A 23,098-nucleotide genomic window follows, 5' to 3' on the forward strand; every position below is an offset into this window, starting at 1 on the left:
ATAGGACCAAGCTGTGCAGAAAAAAGAATTAAAGCAAGAGACGGACATTAGCAGTAGGAGAAATTCTTGATTATACGCCAGTATAGAAACTGCCTCTGCCTTAGAGTGAGCAAGCCAGGATTAGCTATCTCAAGAAGTTACAATAGGTGACACATTTAACACATTAACTGGTTTCTGAGTATGGGGTGTATATACAATGTGTCTATACAGTACCTACCCTAAGTTTCATGTGTGAACCATGATCTATGCTAAGCCCTTCCAGAGGAAGAAGTAACGTTGTAGGAGTTCACTTTGGGGGAAGTCTGCTATGGCAAGCATCGCTGTGAGAGTGATCTGGGGACTGTCTTTGAGGTTCGGCTTAGTCTGAAGCCCAGGCTTTGACATCTTAAACAGGCCAGTTCAGTGGCCGATGACCAAGTTTGTCAAAGAGCCACATAGACTTGCAGTTGAGTGTTTGGATAATCCGGAAGGCCAATCTGTTGCATGCTGTAAGACTACGGCTCTCAAGGATCATCCTTTGACCCCCTGACCCCATTACTGATCTCCAAAGCAGACCATTGGTCATGGACTGACTCACAGTGTAGCAACCTCTTTTCTAGTGTGAACAATGTTGCCCTATGAAGCAGCAGAGTTGGCAAGGGATAGTGGGAGGAGACATCTACAATGGGAGAGCACTCAGACTGCAAGACATCCAGGATCTGCAGTCAAATGAACCCGTGCCTGCCTTTCACACAGGAAAAAGCCACGTTGAGCAAACGTGGAGGACTTGCTTCTGTTTTTCTCTTTGAAACGTATTGCTGTGATTTTTATTTCGTAGGTCAGGGAAAGGTGTCAGATCCCCTGAAGCTGGTGATACAAATGGCTGTGAGTTCTAGAGAGCAAATTCAGGTCCTCTGAAAGAGGAGTGCATACTCTTCATCATTGAGCCAACTCTCTGACTGCCCTTTCTATTTCTTCAGCCAATAAAACAATGTAACTTGAAGAATACACGCTTTTCCAGAGCATCAATCCCAGCCTAGCAATGAGTGTACCCAATCTTAGATTCCTGTTACATTTAACGTGACCATATGCAACCTTATTCTAGGTGGTAAATCGGTCCCTCGATTTGTACTTCTCATTTTAAAAGCATATCTAAGTATCACATAGTCCTAAGAAATAAGTTGGTATTGTTCGGTCTGTTTGTCCGGGCATAATATGAATGAAGAGCCCCATGATTGTATTTATTTTAAGTGTTGAGTATTTTGAATTGTTGAATTGGTTTTCCCAAGAGTCCTGGAAATGAACAGGTACGATTTGACTGTGACTTATCCACAGGGCAGCGCAAGGTCACTATACGCCGAGCCCTTTTGCACCTTAGTCATGCTGGGAATTACAGTTGGTGTGCGTTCCCTCCTTGGTCTTTCGACTTGATCAGCTCTCAGATGTGAAGACCAGGTGTCCTGCTTCATTCTAGATCGCAGCAGCCAGAGCTTCTGCTTTTCCTCCTGAACATGCTTCCTCTGCGTCATGAATCTTACTAGCATGACAGTCACCCACACGGACTGTGTGCATGTCATTTCAGGAATTCTCCACAGAACCACTTCTTACCTGTTCAAAGTTATCGGAAAGAACAATTAAAATTACTCTTTTTTTTTCTTTGAAATGAGATCGAGACTTCTCACACGTGAGGAAAATGTTCTACCACAGAACTACATGCCCATCCCCAGTAAAGACCTTTTAATTATAGTCTTTACAACCATGATGGTATTATAACAATTCTAAACTTCTGAAAAAAAAAATAACAAGAGGAACGCATAAAGTTTCTGTCTACACTGAACCTCTATTCCCAATCTTTTAGGATTTTGATCATATTTTATTTTTATCATCCTTTCTTTCTCTGATTACCTATTGGTGTCCTGTACTTTTTCTAAACCACTTAAGAGGTTGCCCCATGACACTTCTTTTTACCTCTTAGAAGGCTGAGAAATTTCTATGTCTATTCTTTTAATGCAACCACATGGTGTGATTATCAAATGTGAGATATTTCCCACTGATGACATTGTTATAATAAATATTTAAAATCCCAGCCCGAGGTTTCTACCCCATCTTCGACCAGTTACGTTTCTGGATGAAAGACTCACACAGCCTTTACAATAAACAGCACAGTAGCTGGGCAGCTGCCTGCCCTCCATGTTCTTGGAATCTACTTTCCTATTGATAAGCCAAGTTATTATTATCTATTTCCTCCAACTGGGAGTAACTCTTAATTACAATTGGGCAGCCTTCAGGGCCATGCTCTCTTGACCTCTTAACCCCTTGAACCCTTAACCCTTAAGGTGACTCTAACTTCCTCCTCTCCTGAACATTCTTCACATTCTTCTTCTCCTCCTCCAGATCCCATGACTGGGAAGCTTAAACCCCACCAATGTCTCTTCTGCCCAGCTATTGGCTGTTGACATCTTTATTTACCAATCAGAATTAACTTGGAGACGGGGGTCACAGGGGTTACATGTAGACTCTAGGTCTCGGAGGCCCACAGTTAACATCACCATAGACAGTCAAAGACAAAACCTCAAGAGAAATAACTCTGGCTCTTCATAGAGAGCCGGTTATCCCAGTGAAGTGACATGTAAGTTTCATGCTCTCCCTCCTATCCAGTTTCCAAGGTAACACCGTGGGTCACACTTAGCCGTCCTGTCCACTTCATCGCTGGTGCTCTAGAACTGTTTTTTTTTAATTCTCTCTCTCTCTCTCTCTCTCTCTCTCTCTCTCTCTCTCTCTCCCCCTCTCTCCCTCTCTCCCTCTCTCCCTCTCTCCCTCTCTCTTTTTGCTTTTCACAGTGAAGCCAATGGCTTTTCAGTTAGGTCTGCTGATGTCCCCTAAGCAGAAGAATACATATGGATGTGTGACCTTCCCATATGTCCCTGGCATAAGATAGCCGTGCACTCTTCTTTCATGATAGTAACCCTGATCACGTGATCCTACTCGTCCATTTTCTTCACTCTGGAGTTTCTACGTTGCCCTCTGAACGTGGAACGCAGCCTACTGGGAGACTTCTGAAAGCCATTCCAGGACCCTCCTCTCCATCACATTGCTCTTCTCAGCTTGAGTCTAATCAAGCTGTGACACAGGCCTCGGGCCACCTTCCACCTGACCCCCAGTCTTTCCACAAAAGCAAAAATGTTCACCATGAGAGACAAACTCCCTCATTCTCCCGCCCTCCCATCCCTCTCCTTCCTCCTTGCCTAATCTATTATTACTATGAATTTATATATCCTAAATATTCTGCGGGTTCACAAGCTATTCCTATCATGATTTTTTTTCAGTAACCCCAGAAGATCTAGCAAGTTGTAAAACCTTTGAAACCACTCCTGTGTACTTTGTGTATACGTCCATAATTTCAAAACCCATTTTATTGTTTTGGTTCAACAAGATATTTGGATTTATCCCATACCTTCTCTGTTCCTACCCCCCCCACTAGTACCTCTGTTTCCTCTTTAAGAGGAATAGTCTTTAGAACTTAAGACCTGAACACTAGGTATGCTCACTGCTGCCCAAGTGTCTTTTTCTCTAGACCCCGACAGAGGACTGAACTAGAAAAAAATATGCACAGAGACAGATGGAAGCTTATACACACGAGGGAATGTCTTTTTATGTAGAGATAAGACGCCATCATCTCTCTGTCCGCCATTTTTATTTTCTCTTCCTCTAATGTGAGAACCCTGACTTTCAAGGACATGAGGATATCGACTAACTTTTTTTTCCAGCCAATAACAAATGGATTTTGAGTCACACACACATGCACACGCACATGCATACACACACATGCACTCGCACACACACGCACGTGCACACACACACATATAACATGTAGTTGCATTTTCTCTAGTACTTTTTTTTTCAATATCTTTTTTCTTTTTTCTTTTTCAGGGCATGGGGGGATTAAGAGGGTAGTAGGGCAAAGAGAGAGAGAGAAGTAGAAGAAGAGAGTAGAGGAATAGAATAGAGTAGAGGCCGGCCGTAAGCACGTGGAGAGAAGAGGGGAGGGGACTGGGGAAACAAGGGACAAAGCGGGAAGAGGGCAAGAGCAAGAGCTCTAGTACGTTTTATTGTTAAAAATATTCTTAAAGTTACTTGAACTTGATATTCACTCCCAACCTCCACTTCAATTCGTTCATATCCATGTCCAAAAGCTGTGCTCAGAAAGGGTTTCTCTCTCTGATCTATTAGTCTATTTGCACTATTGCTCTTAGTAGATGAACGTCTCCATTGTTTCTTGGATTGTTTTTCCTGTGGGGTTTTATTTGGGGGCAGTCGTGAGGGGTAGGTGGATAAGTTTCCTTAGCTCACCTTCTTGCTTACAGAAAATTAATATGTCGTGGATTCTTTTTGAATGCGTTGTTTTTAAAAACTTACCCTGTAGATATATTTTTGCAGAGGTGTGACGCTCTTCACACAAATGACTGTTTAAATGAAGTATACCAAACCTTCAGGAAGTCCCAATTTTTGATATTAAAAAAATCTGCTATTATTTTTAAAAGGCTCAGCTTTTACAAAACCTTACCCCTTTGAAGAGTCCTTCTGGAAACTGTGTGTAGTTTTCCCTAGTGAGTTTTCATTGCTAACTTATTTAAAGTGAGGTTTATTGTTTATTTATATTTAAATTTCTGAAGGGACGTGAACATCGTCATCAGCATAAATTCTTAGAAAGAGAATTAGTAGTTGAAGACTAATGGTGTGCTTTTGTTAGATGTGCAAACAAAACAAGACTCTCCATGCATATGTTTCCTTTCATATTCTCGCGGCGTGAGTGGGCACATGTCCTTACAGCCTTACCAACATGGTTATCAAGCTTTTGAATACGTCCCAATCTGATGAGCGGGAAGTGGCTTCTTTACATAGTTTCAGTTTTATGAGCGAAGCTGTGATTAAGGACATACGGTGATTTACATCTCTTTAGGAGGATGGATTGTGTCTTCGGCCATTTAAAACCATTTTTAGTCCTTTTTTGTCTGTAATAATGTACCTTAAATCATTTCCCTTAGTTCACTATTTACCTCTTATGATTTTGCCATTAGTTTTTGTAATTCGATTTATTGCGTTGGCTCTCTTGCATTCGAAATTTAAGTTGCAGTTAAAAGCCTTCAGCCCACGCTCAGCTTTCACAAGACTTCGCCCTGAGTTCTTCTGGAATTTGTCAAGGCGGTAGAGTTCTTATTCCAATTGGAGTTTATCTTTTAACTCTAAGAATTGGTCATAATTGTACCTTTATTCCAGATGTTTTTCTAATTGCCCTACTGTGTTTACTAGACAATTTATTTGTCATCACAAAACCTGTCATTTTATAATTAATAATTGTTTAATGGTAAGAATAAATTAAAGTTAGTTACATTTTCCTCACACACATTCAAGAAAAAGGGAAAACCCACATTAAAATTGTTGTGTGTTATAAAAAGAAAGGCTAGAGATGTGTTTGGGGGAGGTGGAGGAAGTGGGTGCCTCTGTGGGGCCCTCACTGAGGAATCCCCCACCCAGGTCCCAGTCATAGGAAGTAGAATACAGTTTATTCAGGGCATGGGTAGAGGGTAGTATTGACAGAGAAAGTAGAGACAGAGAAAGGCAGGGATGGGGGAAATGGGCAAGCAGCCCCTTTTATAGTGAGGCAGGCACACTTGACTGTTGCCAGGTAACTGTGCGGTAGAGCCTAGACAAAATGCCAACAAAAATTCCTCCATCAAATATTGTGTATAAAAAGAAATAATGCCACTTACTGTAGTCTGATGAGATTAAATATCGTGTATTAAAAAATTGAGTTAAAGGAAACTTTCTTAATCTGACAACAAGCTCCATCTGTAGTTGAAAGACTCAAGACCCCATTTTTACCACACTCTTTCTTTCCCTGAACATTGTATTCTTTCTGTTCATGTGCCAATGATACTTAGTGTTCAAGGCACAGTCTGTGCTATGGTTGAAGGCCAGGGCTGGACTCTGCCTTCTCCCACTACATTCCATCTCTTGTTGGTTCTTTCTCAGTGTTTTCCTAGCATGCGTAGTTTTCCAAGTGAACAATAGCGTTCATTTTTAGAGTTCTAGGGTTTGAGGTCAGCAGGGACTTGTTTTATTGGAGTTTCATTAAATCTGAAGATTTAACTCATTAGGTCCCTTGGAACTGGACTCAAAGACAGTTGAGCTAGTCAATTTGGGGGCTAGGAACAAAACTTAGGACCTCTGAAAGAACAGCACATGCTCTTCAATGTTAAGCTATCTTTCTAACCCCTTGTTTCCTTATTTTTTTTCTTTTTTTCGGAGCTGGGGACCGAACCCAGGGCCTTGTGCTTGCTAGGCAAGCGCTCTACCACTGAGCTAAATCCCCAACCTGTTTTCTTATTTTTATTCTCAGATATCTAATCTCGAAATTCTACTGTAAATGGAAGGTTTTTTTAATTATATTTTCTAGCTTGTTTTTATCTCTGTGTATGAAATCCTCTGACTCTTTTCACTTGATATTTTAAAATATAATTTTGTTGTTTATAATATACAGTCCTGATATATTAATGCTTTGAAATTTGCTTAATGCATACAACAATTTACTCTAACAAACCAAAAAGACTTCCTCATAAACTATATTGCTTTAGTGAGGTGACCTATAATTACGTTATTAATTGGGTGTTGTTTCTAGTAAATGTAACCAGCTGTTAAACACAGCATGTTTCTAAAGTTAGTTTAGAATTATCTACCTCAGTGATGTTAAATTTTAATTTCAAGCATGTAATTAAGGCGGCTTACACTCAGGGATGGGCTCAGCTCAGGTTCCTGTCAAGACTGGAGGACTGGTCTTTTTTTTTAGCAATAACACTCACTTGCTAATTCTCAACAAACACCATCCAAGGGACATCAAACACAGATGTTTATTTTCTGGGCTGAAAAACCCAGCAGAGTTATATTCCTCTGTCTACATAAGTTCCTCTTTCCTTGCTGTGACAAAATGTCTGAGAAAAGCAGCAAGGGAGGAAATTTTTATTTCGACTCACAGTTTCAGATGGTTTCGGTCCATCAGAAACGGGATGGAACAGTGTAGTGGGAAATCAGTAACAGTGGGTCCTGTGGGCCAAGAAGCAAAAGGACTAGGGCCAGAAGCAGTGGGTAGAACAGGCTTCCAGAACCCAGTCCTCGCGACATACCTCCGGGACATACTTCCGGGATCCTAAACCCAGGTCTCATGACGTACTTCCGGGATTTGGGCCCCGACTCTAGAGACCAGCAGTCAGGTCGCAAGCCTCCAGTGCTTGAACCAGTGTGTCAGAGCATTTCTCCTCTCTTCAGTTCCCTTCAGAGATTCTCTTTTATTCCAGCAGACCTACTCCTGTGCCAGCTTAGTTGTGAATATGTATTAATAGACAAGTTCACAATATTTGGAAGCGCCACAGAATCCATAAGGCTTTAGATAAATTAAGCTATAGTTTCATTCACAGCACTTGCACATATTTGTGGAACGCAGTACTGAATACAACTGTACATCACACAATGTCACTTCTGTCAGAGATAGACTACACTCACGACAGAGGCAGGCCGCAGCTTCATGCACGTGGTGTCACCACATAGCTTGAGGGATTTTCACAGGGGTTTGATTTGGTCTCACGTTAGTTTCTTCATCGTGACACAAAAGCCTATAAAACCCGCCGTTAACGTTGCCCAGTAAGAGCCCCACGGAATGATCTGGAAGCAACACTGAAAGTAAAAGTCAGTGATTTGTACTGCTCATTGGGTGGGCATGTTCCGGTCCGCCTTAGCTGTGATCCCCAAAAAACAAGAGCAAAGTGATAACAGCTATTAAAAGATGCGCTTCGGGGTTGGGGATTTAGCTCAGTGGTAGAGCGCTTGCCTAGCAAGCGCAAGGCCCTGGGTTCAGTCCCCAGCTCCGAAAAAAAAGAAAAAAAAGAAAAAGAAAAAAAAAAAGATGTGCTTCATGGGGGCAGTGACACCAGCCAAGTCCCAGAAGAAACCGCGTCAGCTATGGAGATGGTATCAGTGACCTGTGTGGATTAGAGGGAAGCGCTTTTCCTCTGGTCACGAGGATGAACAAGAGCAAAAGGCTTGTTTGTAATGCCCAACGAAAAGGTTAGGCGGAACCATAAAGACTTATCCATTTATTATATATAAGTACACTGTAGCTGTCTTCAGACACACCAGAAGAGGGCATCAGATCTCTTTACAGATGGTTGTGAGCCAGCATGTGGTTGCTGGGAATTGAACTCAGGACCTCTGAAAGAGCAGTCGGGGCTCTTAACCACTGAGCCATCTCTCTAGCCCCGCAGGGTAGTTTTTTAATGACTTAAGAATTACTTACTCTGCACTCTGAAACTGAGTGGTGAGTCTGTACATGCAGGCTTGTGGTACTTAGGCCTTAACCCCTTGGGCCTGTGTGAAAACATAAGTGCGTTTGCACAAAGGCAAGATAGCAAACTTACTTAACTGCATTTTTCTCAGAAGGCTCTCCTGTTGCCAAGAGACGTGTGATTGTACATGTGCAAGTTACTCCGTCATAGACAAGTGTTTCACCCAGAGATAGATTTAAAGATTTTTGTAAGAGCTCCTTTCATGCTTCTTCTCTGGAGGATCCAAAGTACAGGTGGATTCCCCTTGCCCTGCATGATGACCTGAGTTTAATCTACAGCATTATTAGAGACCAGTATGGCTGTAACGTCTAAACTTCTCTGTAAGAGCATCTTTCATATGTATTCTGTATACCTTCTTTTCAAAGCTTTACAGCTGAAGCTGGAGAGATGCTCAGTACTTGCTGCTCCTTCAGAGGACCTGGGTTCAACTTTGAGGACCTACTCTACAGGATGCTGCAGGAGATCCTGATACCTTCTTCTGGTTTCTTTGGGTCCTGTGTGCTTGTAGTGCACAGGCATAGATGCAGACAAAATAACCTCACACATGAAAATTCATAAATAATTTAAAAGTTTACATGCTATCAACTCTCTTTCTCTGTCTCTGTCTCTGTGTGTGTATGTGTGTGTGTGTGTGAGTGTGTAGGTATGACTGTGTAATGATCAACAAATCACGAGCTTTGTTTATGCATGCTAGGCAAATTTGCTGCGGCTGATATACTGTAAACAAGCTCATCCTCAGGAAATAAAAAGGCCCTGGTAAGTGTGAACCTGAATTGGAAGGGTGGGAGAGGCACGCATGAAATTGGAGAGTGGAAGGGGAAGGAAGGAGAGAATGAGGTAAATACAGTATTCATATGATATTCTCAAAAACTAGATACATACTTTTTCTTTTAAGAAAAGAAAGCTCTTGGAACTTATTTTTAGGCCTCTTCCTTTTCACAGTGTAGCAACCACAATTTAGTAAAAGCCACATCTCTAGGTATGAGTGAGAGCGGATTTGTATGTGGCAGGAGCTAAAAATATCTCAGTACTTGGTTTTAAAATCCATATGGCTGTTTGATTTGGATTCCGTCAACTGATGAACTGTCATGCTGGGTACTTGAAGATAATGTGCGGAGGATCAACGCCAATCCTTGATTACAATTTGAAAAGATTCATTAAAAACTCTATTGTATTCCCAGTATAACAGCACCCAGACAATACCCCAATTTAAATATTAAATGGGCACCAGAGAATCAGAATTCTTCGTCCTATTTGCTCATTGGTTAATTCGATGTGTATAAAACCTCAGTCCTATATCCTAGATGCTAAGGACTCTGAGGTGAGCAACGCAGTGTTCCTAGAGCAGACTGTGGAAAATGCTAAAACCAGGCCTCTGTAGAGTGACCCTAGTTAAGCAGAGAAGCTGAAGGAATGAGGTAGCCAGTTAACAATTTCCTTCTTCTTGATATGAAGATATGGGTGTCACTTTGATTGATGCTCAGCCAACACTCCACTTTCATCTCTTTTTTTCCTCACAACACACCAAAGCTGTTTTACAGGGTCTTCGGGCTACATATAATGGAATCCAAATAAAGTAGTCTACACAAAGAAGGCATTCATTTAAAAAGTGTCAACGCATATATTAGAATCTGTGGGAGAGGTAATGCACCTCTACCCCCACCGCCAGCCCCATCCCCAGCTTCTTCAGCTTCTGGAAGATTCAGAAAACTCTACAAAGAGAAATTTCCTCTGCCTTGGACACCACCCAAACATTAATACCCTAGTTCTGAATTTCAGATGCTTGAGAAGAAAAATCCAAATGACCTAGCCAGTATTTCTCTCAGATACAGAGAAGACTGGCTTTTACCTAGAGTCCCACACTTTCGCGAATGCTGCAAAGGACACATCTATGAAGACAATATATTTATTGAAAACATATCTGGTATCTGTCTATTTCTCACACACTCTGGAGGGTCTGGAGTAAAAGGTACTCAAGTTTGGGCTCTATGGGGTTCTATGGGGGTATTCTGCCATTGAAGCAAACCTCACTTTAGCATACAAGGGAGATTTCAGTTGTACTTTTGTATTAGGCAGGTAATACATTAACTGCCTTGCCACTATAATACCAGTTAAACAGAGTGTTCGTTCTTTTTTTTATTGGCGATTAGTTGGATATTAAATGCTAAAAGTACAAATAGTTTTCACTCAAATTCAGCTCAACTTAAATAATTTTGTTTAGAATGCTAATAGTTAATTTGAGAATTTGTCACTCAAGACAAGGTCTGCTGGGTTAATATGTTAGTTCACCAGGTGCGGCCAATAAGGTGGCTTAAGGGTAAAATGCCAAGCAAACCTGAGGGTCCAAGTTCAAGTCCCGAAAAACCACAGGGTTAGGATAGAGAAAATGATAAGAATGAGTACTCTGTTTAACTGGTATTTGGGTCCAGATGCGGTCTACCATGAAATGGGAGCTTAATAAATTGAATAATGTATTCTTGCCATCGTTGCTTTTTAAATAAGGATGTCGACATTTTTGAAAGAAGAAAGCCAAGAAATACTGTATAAGTGTCTCTGTAAGAGACGACGGTAGTTTTGTGATTGTGACACTTGGATTTTAAATCCCTTGAAACAGAGCCCACAATCACAGTCATTATCTATAGATCCATCACATTGATTAGATGTAACATGTACATTCCATTGTTCATTCTGAATCTCAATCTTATTTTAAGGAGACTGTCCTATTGACAATTTCCATCTAAGCCTCAAGAGAGGAAAGATGACCCAAACTGTAACTAAAACGAACCAAGAACTATGATTCAGGAACCACCTTCTAACGAGGCATTATTGACAATTCCCTACAAACTTACTAAAACCTGAGTCATAAAAAATATACTTTGACTAAAACAGGAAGGAAGAAAGTTCTGGGACAATGTGTGCCATTAGCAACCTGTCTTTATTTTCTTGTTCATCCAGTGTTGAACTATTGGATGAATGCATTGCCATGTCTAATGTTTTCAAACTAATTTCCTTTACTTTTTTTTTTACATATAGTCATTAAGATAAAAAATCCATAGCTTTGTATTCGAGTATAGGTACTATTATTTAGGAATATATGTATTCTAATGTGATATATATATATATATATATATATATATATATATATATTCTAATGTGCCCATAGAGGAAGCTGTCATGTAATTGAATCAGCAGAGTGGCCACTCAATACTCTGGAATAATCATTTTCCAGAGGAACTGATGGTGTAAGAGACACTGATACCCTCGCCATATTTTTTTAGCTTCCTTATCTGCCTCATTCTGTGCTGAAAACTTTGATGCGTCCATCCATTTACCCATGATGTTTATTTTGCCTGAACCACTCTTACCCATGTGTTTCTGCCTGGGAAAGTTTCTATCTTCCAAGTTCAAGTTGGGGTCAACTCCTAGGAAGCTCCCTTGTCCTCCTTCCCACGGTGTGGGAAACCCCTCCACCCCCGAGAGACTCATCTATTAATCCACTTCTTGTGGCAGATGAGTTTTTGAGTGCTGTCCTTTCCAAAAGAACACCAGGTCTTCAAGGAGAAGGATTTTGTTTCTAACACGTAGATCATAGCCTTACATATAGAAGGTTCTCGAATGCATATCGAATGAGCAATGAGTTCCTAAACTGGAGAAACATCTGATGAATTGGTCCTAATTCTCACATCACATGCTATATCATGTTAACATGGAGTTATACTGGTCAGTATTATATTTTTAAATCTTAACATTGGAGAGAGTTCTACAGGGGCTGGAGTGATGTAGTTAAGGACATTTGCTGTACCAAAGGAACTAGGTTTGCTCCCCAGCACCAATACAGTGGCTCATAGCCACACACAACTCCAGTTGAGGGAATCTGACGCCCTTCTTCTGACTTTCTCAAGCACCACATGTACACATGGTGCACAAACATATAAGCAGACAAATGCTCAAACACACAAAATAAATCTAATTTTTTTAAATAAAGAACTTTGCAAGACTACTGATACTGAAATTTTAAGTGATTATTTAATTAAACTAGCAAAATGTAATTTTAGTCACATGAAAAGATGTTACAAGTCAAGGGGGTTGTATGTTTTGAAGTTCCTTTTCTATTAATAATTGGGTTTTAAGTAATAAGTATAGTGCTTTTCTTTATAACAAATGCAAGCACAGAGGGACATGAGGTAAAATAATAAAAATCTGTCTCCTAGTTACCCAGTCGATGTTCTTGTTCAGATATTTTTATGATTTAAAATATTTTTTGCATACACATTCAACCTCCATCAAGTAATTTTTTCCTTCCATTTATAACTAAGAATTGTATCCATATTGTTATGTAACTTGCTTTTTTCCAGTTAGAAATACAGTTGGAAGACAGATTGCTCGGTGAAAACACCCAAGTCCTGTTTCCCAGTATCCAGGTAAAAGACTGGTAAAATTTTAGATTTCATTATGCAAGTGTTTTTCTTGCATGCATGAACATGTACCACATGCAAGTCTAGTGGCTTCAAAAGTAAGAGAAGGATATCAAATCCCCTGGAGATGGAGTAATGGTTTAAATCACCATGTGAGGGGTGGGAACAGAACCCAACCTGAGTATCCTGCAAAAGCGGTAACAGGCCCACAGTGCACATTTTTCACTCTCATGTAGGAAGAGGGACACAGGATTATTTCTGGGGACCAGCTAGCCTCGCTACTGGTTCAAGTCCTGGGTTCAGTGAAAAAAACCCTGTCTCAAAAAAAATGAAGGTGGAAAAGAAGACAACACACACACACACACACACACACGCGCGCGCGCGCACACACACACACACACACACACACACATACGAGAGAGCGAGTGAGTGAGAGAACTTGAGAACTTGTAAAGACTCTTTTCAGGACCTTTAAATACCATATGTAGAGTTGGTTTTTCAATTATATAATTATGGCATTTAACAAAAACCAGTACTGTATTTATTTCCATGGAGAATCTCCCCTGAGAGATCGCTCATCTGCTTCTGAAGATGAGCTCCTGAAATGTGGGCGTGGTCTCGGGATACTTGGTTATCTTGTTCCCACTGTGACATCACTTGGGAAGTCCAGGTTTATCCAGCTTATCCACGGACAGTAACTGCCCTGGGGATTTCAGCTCTACCTCATTTGGAAAATTTAGAAAATTATGTAGCAATTGAATCAAGAGAGCCTTTGATTTGAGACTCACCCGAGAGTCATTATTAACTTTTCTAAACATTCTTTAAGGGTAGTCTGTGTGTATGTAAGCATTCGCTTTGTTAAAAAAGGACCTGCGGGGTTGAAAGCATCATTTCGTGTTCAGTTGGTTTGGCAAAGTCTTAACCCACAATAAACAAGCTTCCATGTTACTAGGTAAATAAGAGATAGACAAATTTCCTCTCAAGGTGTACTTAGCGTTTTATCTTGGCTCACTTGAGGAGGAAGATAGCCGTGTGGTGCGTAACCTTCAAAGTAGCAGCAGGTAAGGCTGGAACTTACTACAACAATAATTACTCAGACCTGGTGCTGATGCCTGTGGATGATGTCTGCTGCGCGCATGCTCCCAAGTTCCCGGGACTCTTAGGACACAGCCTAGCCATGGAAAGCAACAGAGCTGTTCTACAGTCCGTCTCTGGAGCTTTCTTGAAATGTGATACCGATATGGTTCTTTGGACTTCCTTATTAATTTCTTAGTTTATTTTTCTTCTAAAAGGAAGAGATTGAACTATGCGATCTAGTGCTAAAATTGTAATTTAACCAAACTATGACTTCAGCCCGAATTACAAATCTTTTGCCAGCTATGCTTTCTGGTCAGATGCGAGATGTGTGGCAATAATTTATAACTAATGCGTGGCTCCTATTCCTCTCTCTGAGGTAAACTATGAAAACAACACTAAATCGGTCATGAAAAAAAACTCTTAGTATGTAAGAAAGGAATATCTCAAAAGATAGTTTTTAGCAGCCTCTACCATCTCTCACCTGGGGAGTGGTGGGAGAGTAAAGAGAAGGGTCAAAGGTCAATGTGAGGGCAGCATGCTGGGGCCATCCTAGCTGTAGGGTCCCAAACATTGGAATCACCATGGACTTCGCTCTGGTGGATGTGGCATGCTCAGTCAGTCTGCCCAGACATTGTCATCCCCTGAGAAAATAAAAAAGCATTCAAGATGGCAGAGCAGACAAATTATGGAAGCCACAGAGCTTCTTGGAAATAGTGTTTCTCCTAAGGGCATGCCCAGCACTCAAGTGGCTGCAAACGTTTCCTTTGGGAATTACTGTTTTCTGAGAGAAATGTTCTCATTCACCGTCATTGGCCATTGAGTACTTGGGCGCTTGAAATTCCATGAGGACTGATGATTTATCCCGTTGCTTGAAGGGTCTCAGTTTGTCACACTGACACTGTTCAGGAACACCATACACACACACACACACACACACACACACACACACACACACACACACACACAGAATTTGGGATAAGAGGGAGCTAGAGATCTCCTGCCACTTGATGCTTTCCAGAGAAACGAGCATGGTGCAGAAGCTGAAGCTGAGCCCTCACAACCTGTTCTGTCTTTAGCCTGTTGGAGCACTGCGTTGTTTAATGTTTACCTCAGTTCTGTCCTTCTATAAACCCTACAATGTCATCTCTTTGGAGATGGCTTAATAAACTTGAACTTTCAGTTTTCGGTTCTGTTCCTTTCGATTTGGACCACCTGATAGCGTCAGTGGGTTCATCACGGTATAACACGCTCTGGGTGACAGGTGTTGTGGTGAATAACGAGGCACCAGCCCACGATATCGCCAGCACGGTGGGGCCACGTAGCACCCGCAGGGTACTTTCGTCTCAGTCAGCCAGACTCTGCAGGCTCTCTGGCCCAGAGCTCGCAAATCGTCTCCACCCAACTCGCTAATTTCCCAATTTCCATTCCACGATGCTGCCTGCTACTCTCTGGGCCCTGTAGTGATCTCACCACCATGGCCCCATCAGTGGCCATCCATCTAGTTCCCAAAACAGGTTGCTGCCATGCCAGTCCCATACAGAGACCGCCTATCTCGAGGCTCTCTTGCTGCGGACTCTGCTCGAATTCCCAGCAACCCGGTAAAATCAAAACTCAATAAGCTTGTTATTTAATCAATCAGATGTATATCAGTAAATTCTCACCCCATGAAACATACACACAATAAACTCAGAGTCATTTGATGTTGATATAAACTGGCTACCTACATAAGACAAATTGTCCTGTAATAATCCATCCCTTATAAGATTTCCATAGCTACCTGTGACCATTTAAGTCCACATGGGTCATTCTCTTTCTCCATCCTGGTTCTTCCTCTGCCTTCTCATCTCTTCTGCCTTACAAAAACTTTGTCCCTGCCTTTCTTTTTCACTGCCCAATCACAGGCCTTGCCTTATCTTGTGCCCGCCCTCACCTACATAGAGACATCAACCCACAGTCATAGTTCTCATTATTTGTTAATGCTACAACTTCAAAAATATTAATTCTTGCTTATAGTAGATCTTTCCCATAAGATAGATCCACTAATGTTAAGCCTACACAAGTGCCAAATTACTCAAAAGGTAACAAACAATTACCTACCTGGCGGGCATGATAGATGTCAAGTACAGTGATGGTCTTGTGTGAGCACATAGTTCTCTAACTTCCACACATCCCAAAATCTTTGATTTCCTCGGACAATATAATATGTACTGAGCTGCAGAATTGAAAGGATTTTTGGTGGTGGAAGTAACAGATTTGGGACCACAGCTTTTGGTGAGAAAAAATATTTCACATTTCATTAATCAGTGAATTTGAAAAGTTTTCTGTAGAGGTAAAATGTTCATTGAACAACTTAGGGTTCGTCTCAAGACAAAGACTCTGAAAATTGATCATGCGCACGCGCGCGCGTGCGCGCGCGCACACACACACACACACACACACACACACACACACGTCTTTATTGAGCGCTTTGTTTCTTGGAAATACTGGGAGACTGTGGTAGCAGCTCATGTGAGAGTTGGCCTGTGATCTGTATTCAGCTACCAAATCAGGAAGCTCAGAAACCACTGCCTGCTTATGGCTGGGTTCGTATCCACTTAGTTCAGGAAGCAGAATGAACTGGTTTTGGGTCCTAACGTTCGATAGTGTTTTCAACTTCTGATACAGGGAAAATATAATTCTCAAAAATGTTGGGTTTGCACAGGGAACATGTTGGGAGTAGAACTCTGTTCAAATTGGCTGGCAGGAAAAACAAAACACTTTAATGAAACATTATTACTATCCAAAATGGGCTTTGGTATAAATATACCTGAGAAGGAATGTAGCCGGAAAGACTGAGAGCTCTGCATGGGAATGAGAAGTTGATCATGGCAGCACAAGCCTGTGGTCCCATCCCTTGGGACAAGAGGCAAGAGGATGAGGAGTCCAAGGGCAGTCTCTGCTACATAGTAAGATGGAGATTCACCTGGACAGCTTAAAAGCCTATCAAAATGGAAGAGAGTTCGCTTTATCTTCTGCCCACATGAAAGAAAACAGCAGGCGACCATACTGCTGCGTTCAGTTCCTAGTAGTTACGCTTTGTGTTTGCTCCTTTCTTTGCCTGCCTATACTGCCTTTTTTTTTTTTACATGGGAAGGCACAGTTTTCTCTGTGGAAATCCAGGTCACATTAGGTCTCACATCAAGTCAGCGTGCTCTTCTTTTCTTTGCCTACTTGTCTCAGCTACTTGTCTCCAGGGAAAGCAGTGTCTCAAGCCTACCAGAAACTACATATCTAGACACTGCAGGAGTCCCGTAGGTAGTGAGGTGATGGTCTCTTTCGTCTCTTTTCTAACTGTTCAATGTTTCTCTGAAGTGCTCTGGGCCTTTCCTCAGCTTTGCAGAATGATTCTTGTGTGTTTAACCTAAGACAGGAAAAATTAGTGTGTGTGTGTGTATGTATGTATGTATGTATGTATGTATGTATGTATGTATGTATGAACGGATGGATGATGGATGGATAGATGGATGGATGGGTGGATGGATGGATGGGTGGATGGATGAATGGATGAAGGATGGACGGATGGGTGGATGGATGGATGGATAGAGGATGGATGGATATGTCTAAGCAAGCATCATATACATGCTCTTTCAGTAAGAAATTAGTCCTGAAACTTCCCCTAGGTTTTTGTCTTCTCATTGGCTAGAGCACTTACTGGGCTCCACCTAGTGGCCAGAATATTTTCCTGGGCAAGTTGCTCCCCTAAACAAAATTAAGAAACGAGAGACACGATCTAAAACTAAACTTACATACTACAAAATTCTAGAACTACTCTAGAAAAAAAGGTGAATCACAGGCACAAGCATGAGTATGAAAGTCAGGTATTTTAGTAACCTAATGTTATTTATGAATTCCACAAATATCTGTTAAACACTCCAGAACAAGAATTCTCCCCATATCCATTCCGAGCTAATGGGATCTAATGCAAATCAAATAATGATGACAACCTCACAATACACTTTGGTAGCATGACAGACTGACCAGACTCAGCCAGTTCTTCTGAAGGTTACATTGACAAAGAACACATGGATAATCAAAGATGTTGGTTAATATAGCTGAAACAGAGGCCTTCCTCAAACGTTGAGTCAATTAATGGCTGAAAAGTCTTTTCATAAGTTTAAAAACAAACTGTCTTCAGACACAACTCAAAGGCTGAAACCTTTGGTGATTCAACACAGAGATCAGTGGAAATTTCAAACTTGATGTGAGGTCTGCCTTTCTCTGGCCACTGATAAGTAAAGTATGTGAAATCCTCGCCCATCCTTTACCCAGTCTCTCTTCTTCCTTTTGGATGAACTGATCACCTATAGCCAATAGAGACTTCTTAGATCAGAAATGCTATTCAGATTCAGAATGAAAGACAGCTACTATAACAGGTATTAGAGGACTTGGAGACCCAGGGTACACATTAGACCTCTGTTGTCATGACTGCCAAGGGACTGCCCAAACGTTATGGCACTGGAATTTAGTTGTATTGGCTCTTTTGTGGTATGATAAAGACTTTCCCCATGAAGTAACTTTATTTAATTTTAAAATTAAACTTGTATGTATAAATGTTTTGCTTATATGTCTCTCTCTCTCTCTCTCTCTCTCTCTCTCTCTCTCTCTCTCTCTCTGAATTTTGCCTTCACTCTGTTTTCTTCCAAGGCCTGGCTACTGTAGCTATAGATGATGTCTCTCCTAGGTACACTATGATGGTGGCTTATTGCCATTGTTTGGGTGTTGTTGGAATATGCTCCCTAAAGGCTCACTCAAAAAAAACCTCTTTCCTTTATACATTATCCAATCTTGTGTGTCTTATTTTTTTCTACAAACCTTTAACACTGGGGCTGTCTGCAAAGTGTAGAGTCAGAAATCACAACATAAAAAGACATTGAATTAATTCGGAAGCCTTTAAAAAGGCCACTCTGTGACTGCTAAGTGGGTGCAGTTCACTTTATCAGTAAAGTAACAAGAATTTTAATAGAATTATAAGTGTATTAATTAGCTGAAGTGCAGCATTTTCTTTTATGCGTACAATTTCCATAACATCCTTGAATGATAATTGATTGATTTCACAAAATAATTCATTGATGTTTTTAGAAAATCGAATTACTTTGAATACTATTCAAATGTTAGTCGACCACCCTCTGAACTTACATGGCATTATAAGTTTTACCCTTTGGAAATAGGAAAAACAAGTCTTCCTCACAACACGTTGCCTGGTGGTACATTTCCACGTGCCTTAAACTCTTAATGATTGTTTGATAATATCTTAGGGCTGGAGAGGTGACTCAGTGGATAAAGGACCTACTGAATAAGTGTGAAGGCATGGGTTCAAATTCCCCATAGTCAAGGAAAACGTTGGAGATGGTGACACCCCTGTAGCCCCCAAAATGAGAGGTAGACAGAGGTAGACCACAGAATCTTCCCGACCAACCTGTCTCACAAGTTGGTGGATTCCAGGTCCAGTGAGAGATAATAAATAAGGTAGAGAATGATTGATAAAGTTAGATCAGTATCTGCCTTTGGCCTCCACACATGCACTTATAGGCACCTGCACATACGCATGCACACAAATATACATATATGCACACAGATACATACATATGTGCATACACATGCACACACTGTGCTACACCGGGTCATTGGCATGACAGTAAGTTATTACAAAGAGAGTGGCCAGGACTCTGAATTCATCTGGCTCCCTGTGTCACCACCTTATCTCTTCTGCTGGTGCTTTCCCCCATACACATATACATGTAGACATACATGCATATATATGTATACATGTATAGGCATATACACACATCTATACACACACATAGACAGGCACGTACAAACAAAATAAAATCTAAAATCTCTTAACTGTCTCGAGTTTTTAATATCCTCACAGTGTTAGATCTCTACGAAGACCTCCAAAATGTCAGCATTTGTTTAAAGAAGTGGCCAGACGTCTGCTGTCCATATTCCAGGCGGGGCCCTAGAATCACGGACTATTATCTGAGCTCTCCATATGATTCTCATGTGCCTTTAGGGCCGAGACCTGAAGGTGTGTGAGCCCTAGCTCTGAACTCAGAACCTTTCGTGTGGAGGTCTACCTTCCGATAGACCAAGGGAGTTACATCTCTTGTTCTAGACACCACAGTTCTGTCAAGACAACTGAAGCCAGACACAGGAGCTTAACTGCAGATCCATTTGAGCTCACACATGCTTCATGATCGACCAGCAGCTAAGTGTTCTTCCTGCGAATTTCCCCTAAGTCACACTCTCTAAGTCACTCTAAGTCAAATGGAGTTCATTTAGGAACCTGTGTCCACATGTTTTTGTTTTCTGGCTTTTGGACTTTGTTTTGCTTTGTTCTTGCTGGTATATTTGTGTTAATATTGACTGTAATCACGTTAGCAGCAGTATCAATAAAAACAGATGTTGAGCAATAGGCTACTGCAAAGCCTGGGGTTAAGTACAGTGCTTTTTAACCAATTCCTTGTATTGGATTTCCACACCAACCATATGGAAAGGATAATAACATTACTTTCATTTTATAGGTAAGTAATATGAGGCTTTGGAATAGCCTTATATTAGGAGGATCAGGTCTATCCTCCTAATCTGTCAAAATAATTCTAGTACACTTATTCCATGATTAGTCTAAATCCTGTCTGCATGGGTACATGCTTACATCTGTCAGCTTGTCATCAACACTCGCAAATACAGTCTATAGGTTATATAATTCAGACAGATAAAAATATGAAAGAAGAGAGACTCTCAGTCCTGAGTCCCATCACTAGAGATCTCCATTCTAATGCTACAACCAGCATGCAGGTCATAGCCATCAAGATGGACACCATTTCTTCTTTCGTAAAGTTTCTGTTTCCCCAATAAGCCCCTCAGTCAACCTGTTGAACTTGGTCCAGAAACACTTACTTTCATGAACCAAGTACTATCTCCAGAAATGAATGACTTCACCTCTCTGGGGGTCACCATATCACCACATTGTGACCATCCTTTCAAGATATGAAGATATGGTCCTAGGATTTTGTCCAGTACTAACAGTTCTGATCTACTAAGTCTGCAGAGTCTAACTAATTCACTGTGCATTGTACTCCGCTTGCTTTTTTTGGATAGCTTCCATACGGTCTGCTTCTGACCAACAACGACTTTTTGGCAGGTGTGAAAACTCAGTTTTTTTGTCCTAATGTTCCTTGTACACCAAAGAACAGACCACCTTTGATCAGCTTCACGTGATAAATTTCATCTCTTTCGAAAATTCCCAACAAGCCTTGGCTTCCACAGACTAGTCCTCCTCTGAGCAGCCTTGTCTCTGGAAGTCAGAGGAGGCTCTGCTTGTCAGTGAATCTGTCAACATTAGATCACCTGCCCCAGGGGGTGGGCAAATCACTTCCTTATTCTTCTTACTCAAAACTCAAACCTCCTCTTGTAATTTCCCTTCATATTTCCTTAATATTTAGTTTCGCATTTCTTTCAAGTCCTGGCTCATTCTGGGCGGTAGCCTTTCTGACACTCTAAGCTCATAATTGTATGCTAAGTGGAGTTTTGGCCCAAAACTCTGAACACACAGCTAGCTAAAACGTTAGAGATAAATTCCAGCCCCAAGAGGAAATGTGTTATCTCTCCATCTCTCTCCTTTTGCGAACAGGTCGGAAGACCACCTTGCACTAAATTCAAAGTTCACTACACCACACATGAAGCCAATCTTCTCAGAACTTTCTCAACACAGTTTTTCCAAAAGCTAGACAGCGGTCAGGGTCGTGAGTCACACCATAGATTCGGATCTTATGTTGATGGCTCTTCGAAGCTGTCTCGCCTAATTCTCAAGGAAACTGAGCAAGACAGTGGTCTCTCCAGTGCTCCAGAATCTGGTTGGAAAATTCACCATGGCTTTGTCAATGACAGGACGGGAGAGGATCCCGGACAGGCTGACATTAGTGACCCTGCCTTCCAGGAACCCAGAGCTGCATGAGGAAACACTATAGGCCACTGTGGTTTGTCAAACTCAAGAAAAGACTTCTCATTTTACAAGGAAGAGTTTTCTTCCAGAAAATCATGTCAAAACCACTACTACTTTTGACTCTTTCTTTCCAACAGGCAAACCCAAAGATTCTATAACAGTGGGTCATTTCAGGTTCACTTTGTAAGCCAAATTATTGAGGCGATCACAGAGAAATTAGGGATGGTAAACATAAAGTCCCGGACAGATAACTTCAGCAGACTCTCCAACCTCTACAAACACAAGAATGAAAGTTTGTGTACCACAATCAAAAGGAGCCCTTCTTGGGTGAACAATCAGCCCTAAGCCACATGCTCTTGGCACCGTACTCACCTATAGAATTTCCTCTCTCATCTATTTGCCATCCCGTGCCACACTATACGGGATGGATTCTCCCAGGTCTCCTTTCCTGTGTGTTTTAAGGTCCCATGTGGCCACCTAAAGAAGGAGTAAATTCCATTCTGTTCCCTACTCTGGGGTCTGCTAAGTGAGCCACGACTCGTTTCAGGTAGCTCGATCATGGATTGAAGTGTCAGGCGTTCTTCTGTAAAGTTCAAAAAAGTCACTGAAGTTGACAGCATATGCAGATAAGTGCACGTTTATAAAGATATCGCTCAGCAAAATTTCTTCAGCTGATAAACCATTTGATCGTACCTCCCAAACAAGAACCTCCACGTGCTTTCTGAACGCTCTCCTCCCCTCAAGCGCCTCCTAACAGACATCCGTTTGGCCTGTCTGTGAGCTTTGCGTACTCAGATTCATGAAGTTCGCCTGCTGTGTCTTGGTGCTTTTTCCCCCCAACATCTTTATGAGATTCGCCATGTTGATGTGGATAGCAGTTCACCGTTTTGTATTGTTGTTGCTGTTGCTGCTGCTACTGCTGCTGCTATTGCCTTCCACGTGCTGAATATTCTGGATTGCTCTCTCTCTCTTCTGTTGATAGGCAATGGTAACTTCTAGGTTGGGCCCATTACCGATAACTCTGCTATGCCTGTACCTCCCTTCCCATGATCATATATGTGGAGAGCCGCAATAACATTCGCCACCACAAGATGGCGCTGGCTTCCGCCGCGCCAGCCCGACTTCCTTTCAGGAAGTTAACTGTGTGCGCATGTGCAAGAGTGTCTTCGTGCCAGGTCTTTGCCCACTCCGGGGCGTGCCTATGAGATCATGGGTAAGCAACCAATCAGGTGTGGATGCGCGCGCTA

At 41.5% G+C, this 23,098-nt stretch overlaps 1 long non-coding RNA gene across 2 annotated transcripts; it reads right to left on the reverse strand.

Annotated features, from left to right (window-relative positions):
* Window positions 1-1,174: 1,174 nt before the first annotated feature.
* LOC134484955 (uncharacterized) lies at window positions 1,175-23,058 on the reverse strand. Of its 2 annotated transcripts, none has more exons than XR_010062782.1 (2): window positions 22,224-23,058; window positions 1,175-1,587 (listed from the first exon to the last, which is right to left on the reverse strand). It is a non-coding gene; the product is annotated as an uncharacterized LOC134484955 (long non-coding RNA). The 2 variants fall into 2 exon arrangements; XR_010062783.1 differs by having other exon boundaries at window positions 15,645-23,058.
* Between the last annotated feature and the right edge of the window lie 40 nt (window positions 23,059-23,098).

Source organism: Rattus norvegicus, chromosome 1 (genome assembly GCF_036323735.1).
Source record: "Rattus norvegicus strain BN/NHsdMcwi chromosome 1, GRCr8, whole genome shotgun sequence".
NCBI lineage: Eukaryota > Metazoa > Chordata > Mammalia > Rodentia > Muridae > Rattus > Rattus norvegicus.